Genomic DNA, 15,939 nt, shown 5'->3' with positions numbered 1-15,939 from the left:
CAATACTGGACATTTAGGTTGTTTCCAGAGTTTCACGGTGAGGAACATATTTGCTGAAAACACTGCGTTCAGATTGCTTAGTTATCGACTTATGCACCTTCTAGAATGGCTCTCTCTGCCAAAGTCTTGGAAGTGATATCAACTCATTATACTAAGAGTCTTAAGAACTGGCCGTCAGGGTTTCCTGAGACAGCATCTGATTCTTTGGCTTATGCTTATTCATTTATTAGCAGATAGGTAGGGAGGACTATCATGTGCCAGAGAGTAGCAGGCACTTCGGTGAGCAAAGTAGAAAAGGTCTCTGACTGATAGTGCATACAGCGGCTAATAGATGCAAGGTGAAAAGCAGTCACCGTGGCGACATTGCCATCCTTTGAGCACAGAGTCAGCTTTCCAGTTGAAAGGGGGACATTTGGTCTGAGTGCTGCAAATGTCTGGATACAGGACAATGTCACTACTTTAGATGAGCTGTAGATGGTGGGGTTGGGGTGGTCAACATTGTAGACTATTAAAAGCTTACGGTTTCTGTTAACAAAGTGATGGCTAGGTTTGAAGCTGCATGGTATAGTGAAAAGATAGTGAATTCAGATAGTCCTAGATTTGACTCTAACCTCTGCCACCTGTAGAATAGTGGTTTGGGGATAAACATTTAAAACTTCTGAACTTCAGTGTCCTTATCTCTAAAAGGAACATAGTATCATCTATCCTTGGTTTGTTTATATCCTCAGTGCCTAGTGCAGTGCCCAACACTGGGTAGGGGCTCAGCAATTGATAGTTGGCAGAAAAAAAGAAAGGATGGATGCATGGATAGATGGATGAATGGATAGATGATTGTTTAGATGGATAGATAAATGGATAGAGAGATTACTCTGGATTGAGAAGACCGAGGGCCTCTGTGCTAAATAATATACATTAAAAGTAAGATTTTACATATATAGTATGTATGCATATATACATAAGATAAATAATTTATGCAAGTTATATTTGCCCTATTAGCTTGAGATTTGCTAAGCAAATTCTTTCACTGCTAATTTAGTTGAGACCAAATTAAGACTCCATAAATCTCTTTTTGTCATATCATGTATATCAGGCTATAAGTAACAGAAATCATGACTAATTGTGGCCCTACCAAGTAGGGGGTTAGTTTCCACATTTTTAGAAAGTCGGAAGGAGGCAGCTGCTTCTCCCATTTGCCACTGATCTTTGCTCTTTTCATGCCTTTGGTCCACCCTCTTTGCTCTGTTGAGTTTTTATTTTTTTTACTACCTATATTTCTTTTGATTAGCATTAACATGGTACATTGTTTTTCAATCTTTGGCTTTTATTTGCCTTTATATTTAAAGTGATTTTTTATAGGTGGCATATAGCTGGTTCTTGCTTTTTTTTCTCCATTCTGACCATCTGCTCTTTAGTGATTACTTATATGCTTGGATTTAAATCTACCATCTATGTTGATTTTTACAAATTTAGACTTGCTTTCTCGTGGTCACCAAATGGCTGTCACAGTTCTGTGCTTCGTGACCAGTTTCAAAGTGGAGAACTAAGGAGGAGCCTGTTACACAGCTCCTGGCAAAAGCCTTTCCCAGAATCCTCACAAAATTTCCCCTCAGGTCTCGCTGGATTGACAGGCCACACACGTGGCCACCCTTAGAGCAGGGCTCCCACCTTTTCTGAGCTCACGGCTTCTCTTCCCAGACAATTGGGATTCTGTTAGAAGGGAACTCTGGAGAGGGAGCCATCATAGTGTCAGTCACATTTTCACCCATGTAAACTGGTTGTTGTTTTTTTAAAAAAGGCAGAAATTTCAGTTTAGTGGATATGGTTTACTTGTAAGACTGACACGTTAGCAGATTCAGGATTTGCAAGCCTCCCAGTTGGGATGTTAACATATTGCGGTTGGATCACGAGAATTCTCGTGTTTTCTGTTCTAAGGCTTGTGGCCGATCATACTTTAAAAAGATCTTAGCTTGTAAGAACATATAAGTAACTTCAAAATGCAATGGGTATTTAATTTAAAGTGTGCCTTTAACATTTATGTAAAACGTTTTCTGTACTCGTTCAATAGAAACTTATCTGGCCACTGGGTAAAGCTAGCAATGAAACTACTGGTCCGCAGTGTGTTAAGATCGTGTTGGTTTTCAGCTGAGCAGAAATGTTTTTGTGACTATATGTCTCTTTGTTGTGTGTGTGAGGGTTTTCTTTTTCTTCTTCCTTTTTGAGTAACAGAAGAAAAAGAGGAGTAAAGAGTTAAAATAGTCAAATATTTCCTGGAGTTAGTGGTAGGCCTCTGAAATGCTGCAGCCCTGACAGCCCTATGCGGAAACTGGCCAAAGGACTGCTGACAAAATACTTCCCCCACCAGGCCAAGTGAGGAGAAGAAAATGTAAAACAGCCTTTGAGGGAGGCTGGGGTGGGGTGGGGAGAGGGGCTGAAAGGAGGGTTGGCAGTGAAGCTTTGCAGAGGAGTGTAGGAATTTGAGGGTCGGTCATGGTATCACCAGGGTGGTTTATGTTGGCTCTGCCCCTACTCACTGTTCAGAGGACAGAGGAAGAGAGGAAGCCCCTTGCACAGCCTAAGCAGGATGCAAAGGCTACAGTGGAATCAAGCCCAGAGTTAAATTGCGTGCACACACATTCTAGGAATCCAGATTTGTGGTTAAAAAAAAAAAAAATCAAAGTGTTTTGTGGAATCTTTGGACTTGGATGGCAAAATGCTTAATAATCAGAATCCGTCATTTTCCTTTTCTGGACAAGCCACCTAACAACTTCCTTTCCTAAATGATTAAATAAATAGGATTCTGTGTAATAAACATCAAAATTTTAAGCTTGAAAGAAAGACAACATGTAAATAAAAGTTCACTAAAATTTGTCTATGATTCATTGCATTTTATTTATTGAGGATGTACAAGGGCAGAGCTGATATTGATCAAAGTTTTCTAGTTATGTTATTTCTTTTCATATATATATTTCAGAGAGGGAGGGAAGAGAGAGAGATAGAAACATCAATGATGAGAGAGAATCCTGCACGCCCCCTACTGGGGATGGTGCCCCCAACCCAGGCCTGACCCGGAATCGAACCATGATCTCCCGGTTCATAGGTCGACACTCAGCCACTGAGCCACACGAGCTGGGCTTAGTTATGTTATTTCTAATGTTAGCATTTGATCATATCCTCAAGTGACTGGAGGTTAGTATTATGTTGTTTTTATATAAGAATTTCAAAATCTCCCGTATCAAAGCTCCAGAAATGCGATGTTTTAAGGAACGGAAAAAAGACACAGTAGACAAAAATGCCAGTGGACCGAACTCTTTGAAGCTGAGGTTTGCTAAGAGGCCAAGAAAAGAGAGAAAGGTGGAATTCACAGAAGGAGATAGCAGTCCCTGCGGGGCGGCATTCACTGCCACGCTGGGAAAATGCCAGGGGACTGGGAGAATGGAGGGAACACTGACCACTTGGTGCATCGTGATAAATGAGGCTCATTCATGGAGGAAAACACTGCGCTTCTGAAAAGCATCCATATTGGAGAAGCAACCAGAAAACCCAAATGTATTGGGGATGGCTGGCAGGAGGCATCTCTGCTTCCTTCTTCCTTCTGTCTCTTCCCAGGGGTTTTCTTAATATTACACAACATTTTCTGTGGCCACTGGGCCCAAGCTGCCTGGAAGGATACAACAAAAGTAGTGCAGCAAGCCACTTGGCATCGACATTGGAGCCAGCCGTATTCAGAATTAACTGAAAGAAACCCTGATTCTGCCATAAATAAGGCAGACAGTCTCTTTATTGAATTCTCTGAGGGTTGTTTTTTGTTTTTTTTAAGGCAGTAAAGCTTTAAGGCTTTAGCATGAGGCAAAAGATTGTAAAACATGTCAGATGCTTAGTAAAAACCCAGGGTAAAGCCATGAGTTCGTATACATTGATCTTAGCTACCACAGCATTGATCCCCAATGGAATAGCACCCTAGCACTCCCCAGTGGGGTGTCTCAGAACAGACGGGGGGGGGGGGGGGGGGGGAGAGGCATGTGTCACCTAAAAATCATCTATTATCTTATGATTCACTTGGGAAGAGGGGAAGTACTTATTTCATAATACAAACATCCGAAAATGAAGTTCAACAAAACATTTCTGGCTGGGTGAGACCATGCATTCATTCAGTAACAAGAAAAATTTTTTATTGAATGCCTAGTCTGTGTCAGGCGGCGCCTCAGGCCCGGGGGGTACAGCAGGGAACACACAGCATCCTTTTTTGTGTGGAGTTTACATTCCAGGGAAGGAGAGGGCTCATAAGTCATAGCATAGAAAATAGAACGTTAAGTGCTGTGGAGAAAACAGCAGGGTAAGGGCGGAGAGGACCTTTCCGAGGAGGTGACTCTTGTCCCCGAGACCTGAAGGATGTGCGGCTGTGAAGGGTGCAGGCTAGGGTATCTGTGAGAAGCTCGGGTGGGAGGAAGAATCCGTGCTATGACCTGAGGCAGGAGACTGCTTAGAATACTTGAGGATTAGGATGGTCAGTTGGCTGGATAGAAAGAGCTAGGGCTGGTTCATGTTTAGCCCGGTAGGCCAAAGGGTGGGCTTCAGTGCGTGTGCTCAGCATGCTAGGAGGCCCCCGGAGAGTTGAGCAGGGGAATAAAGTGATCTGATGACACTTTATTATACTAAGTGTATATTGTATACACTGCTGCCCGGAGACTGGACTTGGGGCGGGGGGGCAGAGTGAAGTCAGAGCTCAGTATGGAGGCTGCCGAAGTCATCCGGGTGAGACAAGCTGTCATTTTGGATCATCTCGGTGGGGGTGGGGGGAGCAGGTGGAGGAGATGCTGAGGTGTGATTGGATTCAGGAGATGCATTGTGGAGGCAGGGCTTGCAGGATTTTCTGATGGACCGAGTGGATGCGGAGTAGGTGAGAATGGAGACAAAGATGGATGAGGACTTGGGCTTGAACAAGGGCAGGAATGATGGTTTCCCACTTTCAACACCTGTAGCCCCAGGGGAGGACTGGTGTGAGGAGATTATTAATTTGGTGGTAGCTGTGGTTACGTTTGAGACGCCTAACAAGGCATCTTGGGGGGGGGGTATGATAAATAACTCTGGAGTTCAGAGAAAAGGCTGGGATTGGAGGTGTAGATTTGACAGTTACTAGATTTAGGGAAGAGGAGAGCATCCAGCAAAGGCAGCTAGCAACGTATATTGTAGTTTCCGAAAACAGCTAAGAAAGGGCACATCAGAAGCTAGTTGAGGAAGGGAAGGTTTCTATGGTTATCGAAGATGAGTGTGAGTTTTAAAAGGTTAAAGTCTGTCCTACATTATCAGTACCCACAACTGTGCATAAAATTTGGACAGACATGTTCACAGGGTCAAAAGCTAGCTTTGCCAATAGAAGATAAATAAGGACTTAATGTATGAATTAGTTTTTCCATTCCTTTTCCACTAGGCCACTGTGAGCATTTCAGGTATAGATAATTAGGCATAAACTTGTACATCCAGAGCTTTTTTTCCTTTCATTTATTGGAATCCCAGGGTGTGTCAGGTCAAGAGTTCACTTTTGTGGGCAGGAAAGCAAATACATAGAAGTATAAAGTATAGACTATGCAGCCAAAGGACCTCAGAGTCAAGTTGCCCATGCAGATATGTAAACAAAGGAGGAACAAGAGGGCCCAGGAAAAGGGGCTGAGCGTGGGAATGGCTAGTTTCATGGTTAGAACATTGTTGAATGTCCTGAATGCCTCTAACTGCCCTCCCAGTGTCTGATGAACAACAGGCATTTTTTTCTTGGTTATTTTTCTGGCGCAGTGAGTATGTGCTGGTGTACTTCCCCAAAGGGTGAGCAGATTGCCTGTGTGGTTCAGAACACATGCAAATGGGAAGGTCTATCAATGTCTGGAAAACTGTCAAAATTGAGGCAGCGAAGGGGGCTTTGCCCAGGAAGCAAGTGGGAGGGTGTAAGAACAGGTAGGCCCTTCTACTTCCTGTTGAATTGTGTGGATTTAATTTTTGTTGTTGTTAATTGAGAATTAACCAGATTATCTTTTAATATTTAATATGGAAAATCTTCCTTAAAAAATTAGTCTTACTTAGCCACACAGAGTAGTAAACATATTTTCAGTTTAAATTTAAAAAATTGAATCCACACAATTCCACAGGAAGTAGGAAGTGCCTACCTGTTCTTACCCCTCTCGTGTGAGTGGATTATGTTGAGCACAGTTGGCTTTGTTGCTTTCTTGGTGATACAGGAAAAGAGGAACAAGTCCTTAGAATCTCAATATCCTGTCTACTCCTTTGATTGGTTTTCAATGACCAAGATTCTCAATGCCCAGCCATGTTTTGGTTGCTACAATTTAAGACTGAACCATTCAGTGGAGTCAAAACCCCCAAACCAGGAGGGTATTTCATGGAATCCCCACTCCACCCATCTATGAAGTTGGAGTCTGGGGCGTGGCGGGAGCCACAGCCTCACCGAGGAGCACTCTCATTTCCTTCTTCTGAGTCCAAGGCGCGGAGAAGGAAGCACATCCACCCGAAGGTCTGACCACCTCAAAACAAAACCGTCCACTCTCAGGCTCAAGGCAGTGCCCTTTGCTGTAACCTGCCCTTAATTCGCTGCACAGTCAGCGAACCTGAATATTTCTGCAATGACTCTCTCTCAGTGTCTAATAGAAAGTGTGTCATTGAAAGGAATGATACGATTAGAGAGCTATGCCTCGTGGACAAAATGATTATTTTCAACATATAGCAGGCTCTCGATTTACCCACGATGATCCCCTAAAACTAAACATTTTAGAGGGAAATGTAGGTTTAATATACATTACCAGTAATAAATGCTGCTAAATTTTACTTTTTCTTAAAGTTTCCTGAGGCTAATAAAAATTTAATTCTATGAATAGTTATTTTTTTCCTTGAATAGCTTTATTCAAGCATGGTCGGATTTTAAACATATTTTTGCATTGAAAACTAACCAGAAATATGTTGGAGGTCATTATTTGTTGCCAGAGAGGGTCTGAGGCTCATATCCTCACCCAGTTCTGTCAGGAGTTCTCACAAGGAGTACTGAGCCTGGCTGAGGTTAGCTGAGCTTCCTGGGGCTGGGCATGGGGGAGGGACAGGAGAGGGTGCCTTTGAAGCGGGATTTAATAGTGGGCCCTTGGCTCTGGCCATGTTGAAGCCCTTCTGCATCTTCTTCAGGGGCTGTTGTACCCACGGCCCCCTTGCAAGGAAAGGAGTGCCCTTGAAGGGCTTAGGGTCCCTTTTATCAGACCGACTGTGTGCAACAGCTGCCTGAGTCAAAGCACTGTAGCCAAAGTGCAAGAGTCGCTGTCATCTCACCCACAATCCCTGGCACTTGTCTGTAGCTCTGCATGGCTCATGTTTTCACTTGCATCCTGCAAAGATTTATCAGCCACTGTCTGCCTGTCAAATACAGCCATAAAGCATTATCCCAGGTGGCTATGTTTATGGAAACTGTGTTGTGTTGTTTTTCTTTGTCCTCTAAACATCCTTAACTGTCAACAGTAAGAATGTAAGCCATCGCAACGGGGGAGGCACTGGAAGAGCCCCAGTTAACAAAGATATACGAAAGTATGTGCACTACTCTGTGAGGCTAAGTAGACTAATTTTTAAGGATGATTTTCCATATTAAAAGTTAAAAGATATCTGGTTGATTCTCAATTAACAACAACAATTAAATTCAGTCTTTTTGGCTAATTATTGTTTTCCATAAGCATCAAGTAAGCGATTCCCTTGAGCTAGTGATCGCTAGCTCACTAGGCTCTAAGCCTAGTGCTTTGTGCTTTGCAAATATTATTCCATATGAGTTATTGCAAGTGGTCTAGGATCCCCAGACATCCCCCAAGATATCCCAGCGGCTCCCATTGCTCCAAGGGTCCAGGTTAGCTTCCAGGGGGTTAGATCACATTTAACTTTGCACCAGTTCCAATATAAAAACCTGGGGCATAAACCCTATCGTTTGCTTCACAAACTCTGAGTGGGTGACCAGCCATCTTGCTTTGTGTAGCACTGAGGGGATTCCTGAGACCTGGCACTTTCAGTGCTAAACTGGGCAGTCCCACTCACGCCAACATGAGTTAGTTTCCCTAGACAGAAGTAGGATCAGTGGCCAGAAGGGACTATCATTAAATATTTCTTCTACAGCCAGCAACTAAACTGCAACATGGAGATCATTCTGTCTTCCTCATGGGGTTGTGATAGGCCTGCTCACTATTCCTTTCTGTGGGGTTGGGTATCGGCTGTCGGTTTTTCTTTGGAATTGGGGACCGGCCTCGTCTCTGATGGGGCAGTCTGTCTCCTTGCCCTTCAGAGGCCTGTCACCTAAAAGGGCCTTGGCTGTTCCCTCTGGGTGAGTCAGTGCCAGCTCTTTCTGATGTGAGGGTGCTAGTTCCGGGGTGGTTTCCGTTGGCCCCATGGGCACTTATTGGGTGGTTACTTACCCACTTCGGGTTCGCCTGCTCCTGCCCCTTAGGCAGTGAGCCTTCTCTCCATTTGAAACTCCTTTACTACAGTGCCCTGAGCTGCTTGCAGCCCTCAGCAAGCACATGCTTCCTCTTGGGCATTTGCACAAGCTGTTCCCTCTTCCTTGCTCACACCTCCTTCCTTTCATCTTCTGGCTGACCGTACTTTAGCGTTCATACCACTTCCTCCTGGAAGCCTCCATGATCATCCCAGACGGCTCTGGGCGCCTCTCCTGTGTGATCTCAGAGCTCCTTTTACTTCCTGCAGTTCAGCTACATGCCGTTGGAGCTGGAGCTGCCCGATCAGTTGTCTGCATTCCTGGTTGTGGGCTCTTTGAGGAGAGGGACTGTGTTTTGCTCTTTGTTGTGTCCCCAGCACCTTCCACATTGCTGGGGACGTGGTAGGTAGAGAGGCTCACAAGGAGCAGATGGTGGAAGAGCCACCAAACAAACCACCTTCCCCTACAATTTGCTTTGGCCTTGCTGTGGCCCTGGCAGCCGCTGGCCTTCCTGTTCTCCATGGGAGACAGAAGCCACTCTAGAACTTTCTCAAACGAACCACATCCTCTCCATGGAGGGACCACCACCCAGTTTAGTTAGGTCTTCATTTGCCCTGTAAGGCACTGAGCATGTAGGAAAATGCACACACAGTAGCCAACCTAATGTGCCAGGGGTTACATAAATAGCAATGGGACCTGAGGGTATTGTGTAGGGTGGGGGCATACAATTTTATGTGTGTTTCTAGATACAAATGTGCAGAATAGAGATAGTTCTACTATGACAGGTTTCAATAAAGTGTGAGATCTCCTCCTCAGTTCTGAAGATCGGATGACTCACAGGCTGTCGAGTATCATATTGTGAATGTTGGGCGCCTCATTTCATAATCTGATCCAGGTTATTTTCCCTAGTGAACATTAATAGTTTCCTGTGAATTTTCCTGATATTAGGAAACAGATGTTCTGTATTTTTTTAAACTTTATTTTTGTTGTTGACACTATAGATGTTTCATATTTTTAACAGTTTTTCAACGTGCTGAACCAGGACTTTTGTGCTCAAGTGGTGTGTGTGTGTGTGTGTGTGTGTGTGTGTTGAGAAACAAGTTATATTAGAATTTGCAAAGAAAAGCATAAGAGACATATCTACAGAATGATTTGTCCAAGGCTGGATACATTTTTGGACAATCTGTTTAATGTAGTTCAGTATTGTTTAACTAATGTAGACTTTTGACCTAAGAATGTGTTAGACCTGTCTTATGATAGAATGCTTGCCAGAAAAAGGCATGGTGCAACAATAAGCACACAATTAATGCAGCCTATACTTTAATGCTCTAATCTTTAACCAAAGTGTAATTTTTTTATGTTACTGTTGTCTCTTAACTATATAAAATTCTTCCCCCATCTCTGCATAAATGATTGCCACCTTAGTGCAGAGCAGGGTGCTGGGCTCTTGGGGAGAGGCAAACATAAACAAGATATGGACTCTTGATACCTCATCCAGTAGAAGAGATGAAGCATATTTTGAAGTACCTGTAATAAAATGTAGAAAGTGGTGTAAAGGTGTCGAAACTCAAGGGAGGAGCAGTTTCTTTGAGTCAAAGTGTGAGGGAATACTGGGGGAGGAAGTAATATTTATACTGGGTTAAAAAGAGTAAAAAGCAACACTTAATTTAGGTCTAAGTTATTTAAATTATTTTAACTGCTTTATGCCTGGTGGCATGGCTCAATGATTAAGCATCGAACGACAAACCAGGAGGTCTCAGTTGGATTCTGGTCAGGGCACATGCCTGGGTTGCAGGCTCGATCCCCAGTGTCGGGCATGCAGGAGGCAGCCAGTCAGTGATTCTCTGTCATCATTGATGTTTCTATCTCTCCCTCTCCCTCTTCCTTCCTCTCTGAAATCAATAAAAATATATATATTTTAAAACACAAAAAATCCCTGCTAAAGATGGTTTGTTATGTAAGCCATTGTTTTGGTGGTTTTGCTAAAATGATAGTAACATTTCTTGAGCACCTCCATGTAGCAGGCACAGTTCTCTGATGTTTTGTATGAAAGCTTTTTAACAGAAAATGATGTAGAAATGGTGCTTTGGATAATTATGCATTTTGCACAAAATACATGTCTTTGTTTTACCTCCCAAGCTTCCTTTCAACAAGGAGTCCTTTGGTTCAGAAAAAGGACGTGGAATCCAGATTTCACCGATTTCAGGATTCAGTGACTGTCAAGTCACCTGGCCTGTCTAGGGCTCAGCTTTTGCCACTGTACAGTGGGAATTGTCAGACTCTCCGACTCACTCACAAGGTTGCTGTGAAAATCAAAGTGGGTGTAAATGGACATTAAAAAGCAATCAAAAGCCAAAAATTTGCCAAGGGGCAATATCCTAGCTGGTGAGGTTTATATAAAATATGGCTGTTGCTTATTGTTTATTAAAGCTTATTGTGTAAATGAAAAGATTATCTCAAAATTATAAACTATATCTGAAGTATTTTCATAGCAAACGCATATGTAAACTCGATTATCATCACTATAAAGAATTCATTCAGCCCAGCCAGTGTAGCTCAGTGGTTGAGCATCAACCCATGAACCAAAAGATCATCGGTTCGATTCCTGGTCAGGGCACGTACCTGGGTGCAGGCTCTATCCCCAGTAGGGGGCGTGCAAGAGGCAGCCAGTTGATGTTTCTCTATCATCAATGTTTCTATCTCTCTATCCCTCTCCCTTCCTCTCTCTAAAAATCAGTAAAAAACATATTTAAAAAATAACTCATTCAAATTCAAAAGAAAATTATCAAGATCCTACTACATAAATAAGCAAAGAATATAAACTTACTGTTTTTCAAGGTGACAAATCATTAATGAACAAACAGGAAAATCTGTCTCTCCTCCCTAATTATCTTAGAAGCGCAAATTAAAACAGCATTAGGAATAGCATTTTGTGGACAAAATGTCAGGGTTTCAGAAATTCTCTATTATTTTATTAGTGGTATTGTTGTTTGTTAATAAAAGATCCTTTAAAAGCAAAAAAAAACTACTAATTCTAGTGTAGGAATTTAGAGTAGGGAAGTAAGTTAAAGGAATGAAAAGAGCTAAAAGCATGAAGATATCTGATGTAATCTTATAATTGACTGTAACTTAAATACTTAGCATTAGGGGAGTGATTTAGTACATTAAAATTTTTCAACATGAAGGACTATTATTAGGCCCTTTAGTAAAAGTAAGACAATCATTATGAAGATGCATAGAAACACACAACAAATATTTAAAATTTAAAGTAAAATGGAAGAAGAAAATAATAGCCATCCTTTGTGGAGTTTTCTCCTGGTGGCACTGCACTGATGCGCTCCCTTGTGCAAAAGGTATTTTACACTTTAGAGGTCTGTTGTCCAAAACCTTGCAGCTCATTCATTGAGGAGCCAACATTCAAACCCAGATCTGTCCAGCTCCAGTGCCTTCAATAGCACATAACTATGGCCATAGTCATACAAAAACATATGGCTATGGAGGGCTAGCAGGCACAAATAGATAGTAGCACTAGTATGGTGGGAATATGGGTCAGTTCCAGAGAAGCTTGCTATCCATTTAAAACTTTCATTGACAAACAATAACAACAACAAAACCCAACTGTTGTTGCCCTTTCAAGAGAAAAATAGAAAAATATGTTGTGTGTAATATTTCAGTTTATTGTGTACTCTTTTTATGTATTCTCTTAAATATTGGCAAAATAGAAAAACATGTGTGTTTTTTTAGATTTCTCGCCAACGTTGGCATAATCAGGATTACCCCCACACAAACCCCCAACCTATCTATAAATTGCTTGAGGACATATGCCACTAGCTCCTCAATTAAAAAACAAAACTTGAGGTCTCTGGAGCTCTCTGTGGATTGAGGACAGTGACAGATGGAAGAGTTTCTCCAGGTGAACAGCCCAGACCAGCTCTTCCTGACAGAGTCAATGTCAAGGCAGAGATAATGGGGTGGCACCGTTTGGGTAAAGTAGGCCAGTTCACCCACTCAGGGTGTGTCCCTCCCTGGGACAGGAGCCCTTGCACAATGGGGGCAAATGTCCTACTGTCTCTTAGCTTTTGGGGCTCAAGACTTGATTTCTGATTCTTGAGCACATACACATATCATTACTTTAGAAAGTCAGTATCCCTGCCAGCATCTAATACCAGGCAAATTTCTCTGTTGGACTCAACGCACAGGGTGTATTTCATTCAATTTAGCCTCACCTTTGCAGAACATGTACCCTTTATGCCTACAATAGGGTCTTTTATATGTTTCAAAGGCCCTTTTATATCTCTTTTGCCCTTTGAGATAACATCATGTCAGAATTTGCAAGTGAAAGCATAATAGACCTGCCTAGAGCACAGCGGAGATGGCTCCGGAGCTGGAAACATTCGGCCTCATACTTCTCAGTGCAGCCCATTCAGGGTCGCGCCCTGTTCTGTAGGTGGGGAAATTGAGGCACGGCTTAGTTAAGTAACGTACTGGAAGTCACTGGTAGTGAAGACCCTGGAAACTAAGCCTATGCGTCTAGTCCTCGGTCTGCTCTCCTACAGTGTCTATGTTGTGTTGTTTTCTAGAGCAGCGGTTCTCAACCTGTGGGTTGCGACCCCTTTGGCGGTCAAACGACCCTTTCACAGGGGTCGCCTAAGACCATCCTGCATCTCAGATATTTACATTATGATTCATAACAGTGGCAACATTACAGTTATGAAGTAGCAACGAAAATAATTGTATGGTTGGGTCACAACATGAGGAGCTGTATTTAAAGGGCCAGAAGGTTGAGAACCACTGTTCTAGAGGATTAAAATGAGACTAGAAACCAGTACGTTCACACAGATCATAATCCAATCACCATTCAAAGCTAAAGACCTCCCAGGGCTATACAGTAGTCCCCTTACCCACAGTTTTACTTTCTGCAGTTTGTCACCTGTGGTCAACTTAAGTCTGAAAATATTAAATGGAGAATTCCAGAAATAAGCAATTCCTAAATTTTAAATTGAGCTTCGTTCTGAGTAGTGTGGTGAAATCTTGCACCGCCCAGGCCTGTCCCACTTGGGATGTGAATTGTCCCTTTGTCCAGCATATCCATGTTGCACACGCCCCATCTGTTAGTCACTTAGGAGCCATCTTAGTTATCAGATCAACTGTCTCAGTATTGCAGTGCTTCAAGTAACTTATTTTACTTAATAATGTCTCTCACTTACCTCACTTCATCTCATCACATCAATATTTTATCATCTCACCTCACAAGAGGAAGGCTGAGTATAGTTCAATAAGCTACGAGAGAGAGAGAGAGAGTGAGAGAGGGAGAGAGAAAGGGAGAGAAGCCACATTCACATAATTTTTATTATAATATATTATAATTGTTCTATTTTATTAGTTATTGTTGTCAATCTTTTACTGTGCCAAATTTATAAATTTAACTTTGACATTTGTATGTGTATGTATAGGAAAAAAGCATAGTATGTATAAGGTTCAGTACTATACCCAATTTCAGGTGTCCACTGGAAGTCTTGGAATATATCTCCTGCAGATGAGGGGGAACTACTGTAATTTTATATTCTATAATTGCAATAATGTTTACAGTAATGAAAGGAGTCTAGCAAGTTCTCATGTATGTTCTAGACAAGTCCTGCCCAATAGACTTTATGGTGATGGAAATATTCTATATTCATGCTGTTCAAAAAATTAGTGGCTTTTGTTCACTTGAAATGTGGCTCATGCAACTGGGGGGGAATGAGTTTTTAATTGTATTTAATTTAAATTCTCATATGTGCTGGTGGCTACTGTATTGGACAGCACAGTTCAACACTTCAATGCTTTCTTGACATTTCTACTTGGATGTCTCAAAGTTAACACAGTCAAATCAGAATTCTTTCTTTATTTATTTTTGTCCTCAACCTATTTCTCCCCAAACAAAGCCATCATCGACCCAGTTGCTTGAGCCAAAACCTAGGTGTTATCTCGACCCCTTTCTCTCCTCATTCCCTGCATCTACTTTATCAGCAGGTCCTGATTATTTTACCTTCAGAACCTCTACTGAATCCACCCACCTCTCTCCATCTCTACTGGTGAACCAAGGCATCATCATATCTCACCTGAACAATTGAATGGCCTCCAGTCATTGTTGGTTACCAGTGATCCATTCATTCACTGCTGCCTCTTCCAGTCTCCTCCATACAGCTACCAAAGACACTATCAAACACTTCAGTAGGTTGTGTCACTCCCTGCTTGTATAGAAACATTTGTGGGACTTTGAATACTTATTTTCTGTCCCCCATTATAATGGGAGTTCCCCTATATCAGGAGCCTTGTTTACCTCCTTCAATATTGTCTCTCTAGCACCTACAACTCTGCTCAGCCCACAGTTTGCACTCAGCAAACCTCTCAATAACAATTCAGTGAATATTTATTGTGGAAGAAGATGAGATAGCAAGTTACAGATCAAAATGTGATCTGTAACTTGGTTGTTAATAGCTGAGATGATGCTGACATCCATATACATGGAAGTTGATGGCTTCTTTTGCATTCTGGATGTAAAAGGAAGGGTGGGCATTGTGACTAATTGCATGTATTTGTGAATGGGGAGGCTGGTCTACAGAACTGATTTAATCTCTGCCATGAACTAGAAAGAGCTTTTTTCCTCCCTAGACGTCTGTGTATGTCCCAGATCTTGAGACTTTTGTTTTTCCCACTGAGAGAAAGAGGAGAGTGTCCTCCTACAAGGTCACTTTTTATATTCATCCAAGAGGAGTTTAGATAGTAATGGGAAGAAATGTGTTATGGAACTCAGGTGTAGTGAGTGGCAAAGTCCTGTCTGGTCAGCAAAAGGAGATTTTCAACACGAGGCTGTTGTTTAAAAACAGTATTTGGCATATGCTCATCACTAAGTTATTTGAAACCAAGAAAACCTTAGGAAGCAGAGTTTTGTGTCCTTTTTTCCTTGACTGTTGCATTTTTTAAGGAAATATCTTTTCTAACATTCCTTTATAATAACCAACCAAGGCATTCAAAAGGGATGCTATTACTTAGATCCATTGATCCATGTGCAAAGCTACATGAAGCTGATGAACTAGTTGGAGATATGATAGACTTGGTCAAGCTCTGAGTTGCATTTATTTCCCCTAGTACTGAACAGGCCTGGGAAATGACCATCCCCTCAGCACTGACTGGATTTAGAAGATGAAGCTAAAGCTAGCTTTGCTAAAGTTGATATCAGACTCTTAATCCCAGTGGGTTTTTATCAGGCACGAGTTTATAGCCCTGTCCCCATCCTTCCAACAGCAGTCCCAGTGTTTTCCTGTGTGTGCCTTTATTGAGCAACTACTATGTGCCAAAAACTTTGCTAGGTCCTGGAAAGACAAAGATGAGTTAAACATATTCTCAAGCTTCAGATAATCTGCAAAGAAGTGGGCAGAGACCAAGAAACAAAAACAAATAAACAAACAAAAACGAAACAGAAGCCACTTGCGGTAACA

The 15,939-nt window shown here is 42.1% G+C and overlaps 1 protein-coding gene across 2 annotated transcripts in view; it reads left to right on the top strand.

Moving 5' to 3' along the window:
* The first annotated feature begins 14,464 nt into the window (after positions 1-14,464).
* GNG12 (guanine nucleotide binding protein (G protein), gamma 12) overlaps positions 14,465-15,939 on the top strand; it is a 69,884-nt gene continuing 68,409 nt past the window's right edge. Inside the window, exon 1 of one of the 2 annotated variants that reach the window (XM_014541077.1) lies at positions 14,465-14,671. The gene's annotated coding sequence lies outside the window, so the exon portion shown is untranslated. The remainder of the gene's footprint in view (positions 14,672-15,939) is intronic. The other variant, XM_005868052.2, reaches the window with a different exon arrangement.

This window comes from Myotis brandtii, unplaced genomic scaffold (genome assembly GCF_000412655.1).
Source record: "Myotis brandtii unplaced genomic scaffold, ASM41265v1 scaffold26, whole genome shotgun sequence".
Classification (NCBI taxonomy): Eukaryota; Metazoa; Chordata; class Mammalia; order Chiroptera; family Vespertilionidae; genus Myotis; species Myotis brandtii.
The sequence above is the reverse complement of the archived record's forward strand: the minus strand, read 5'-3'. Positions and strand labels throughout refer to the sequence as shown.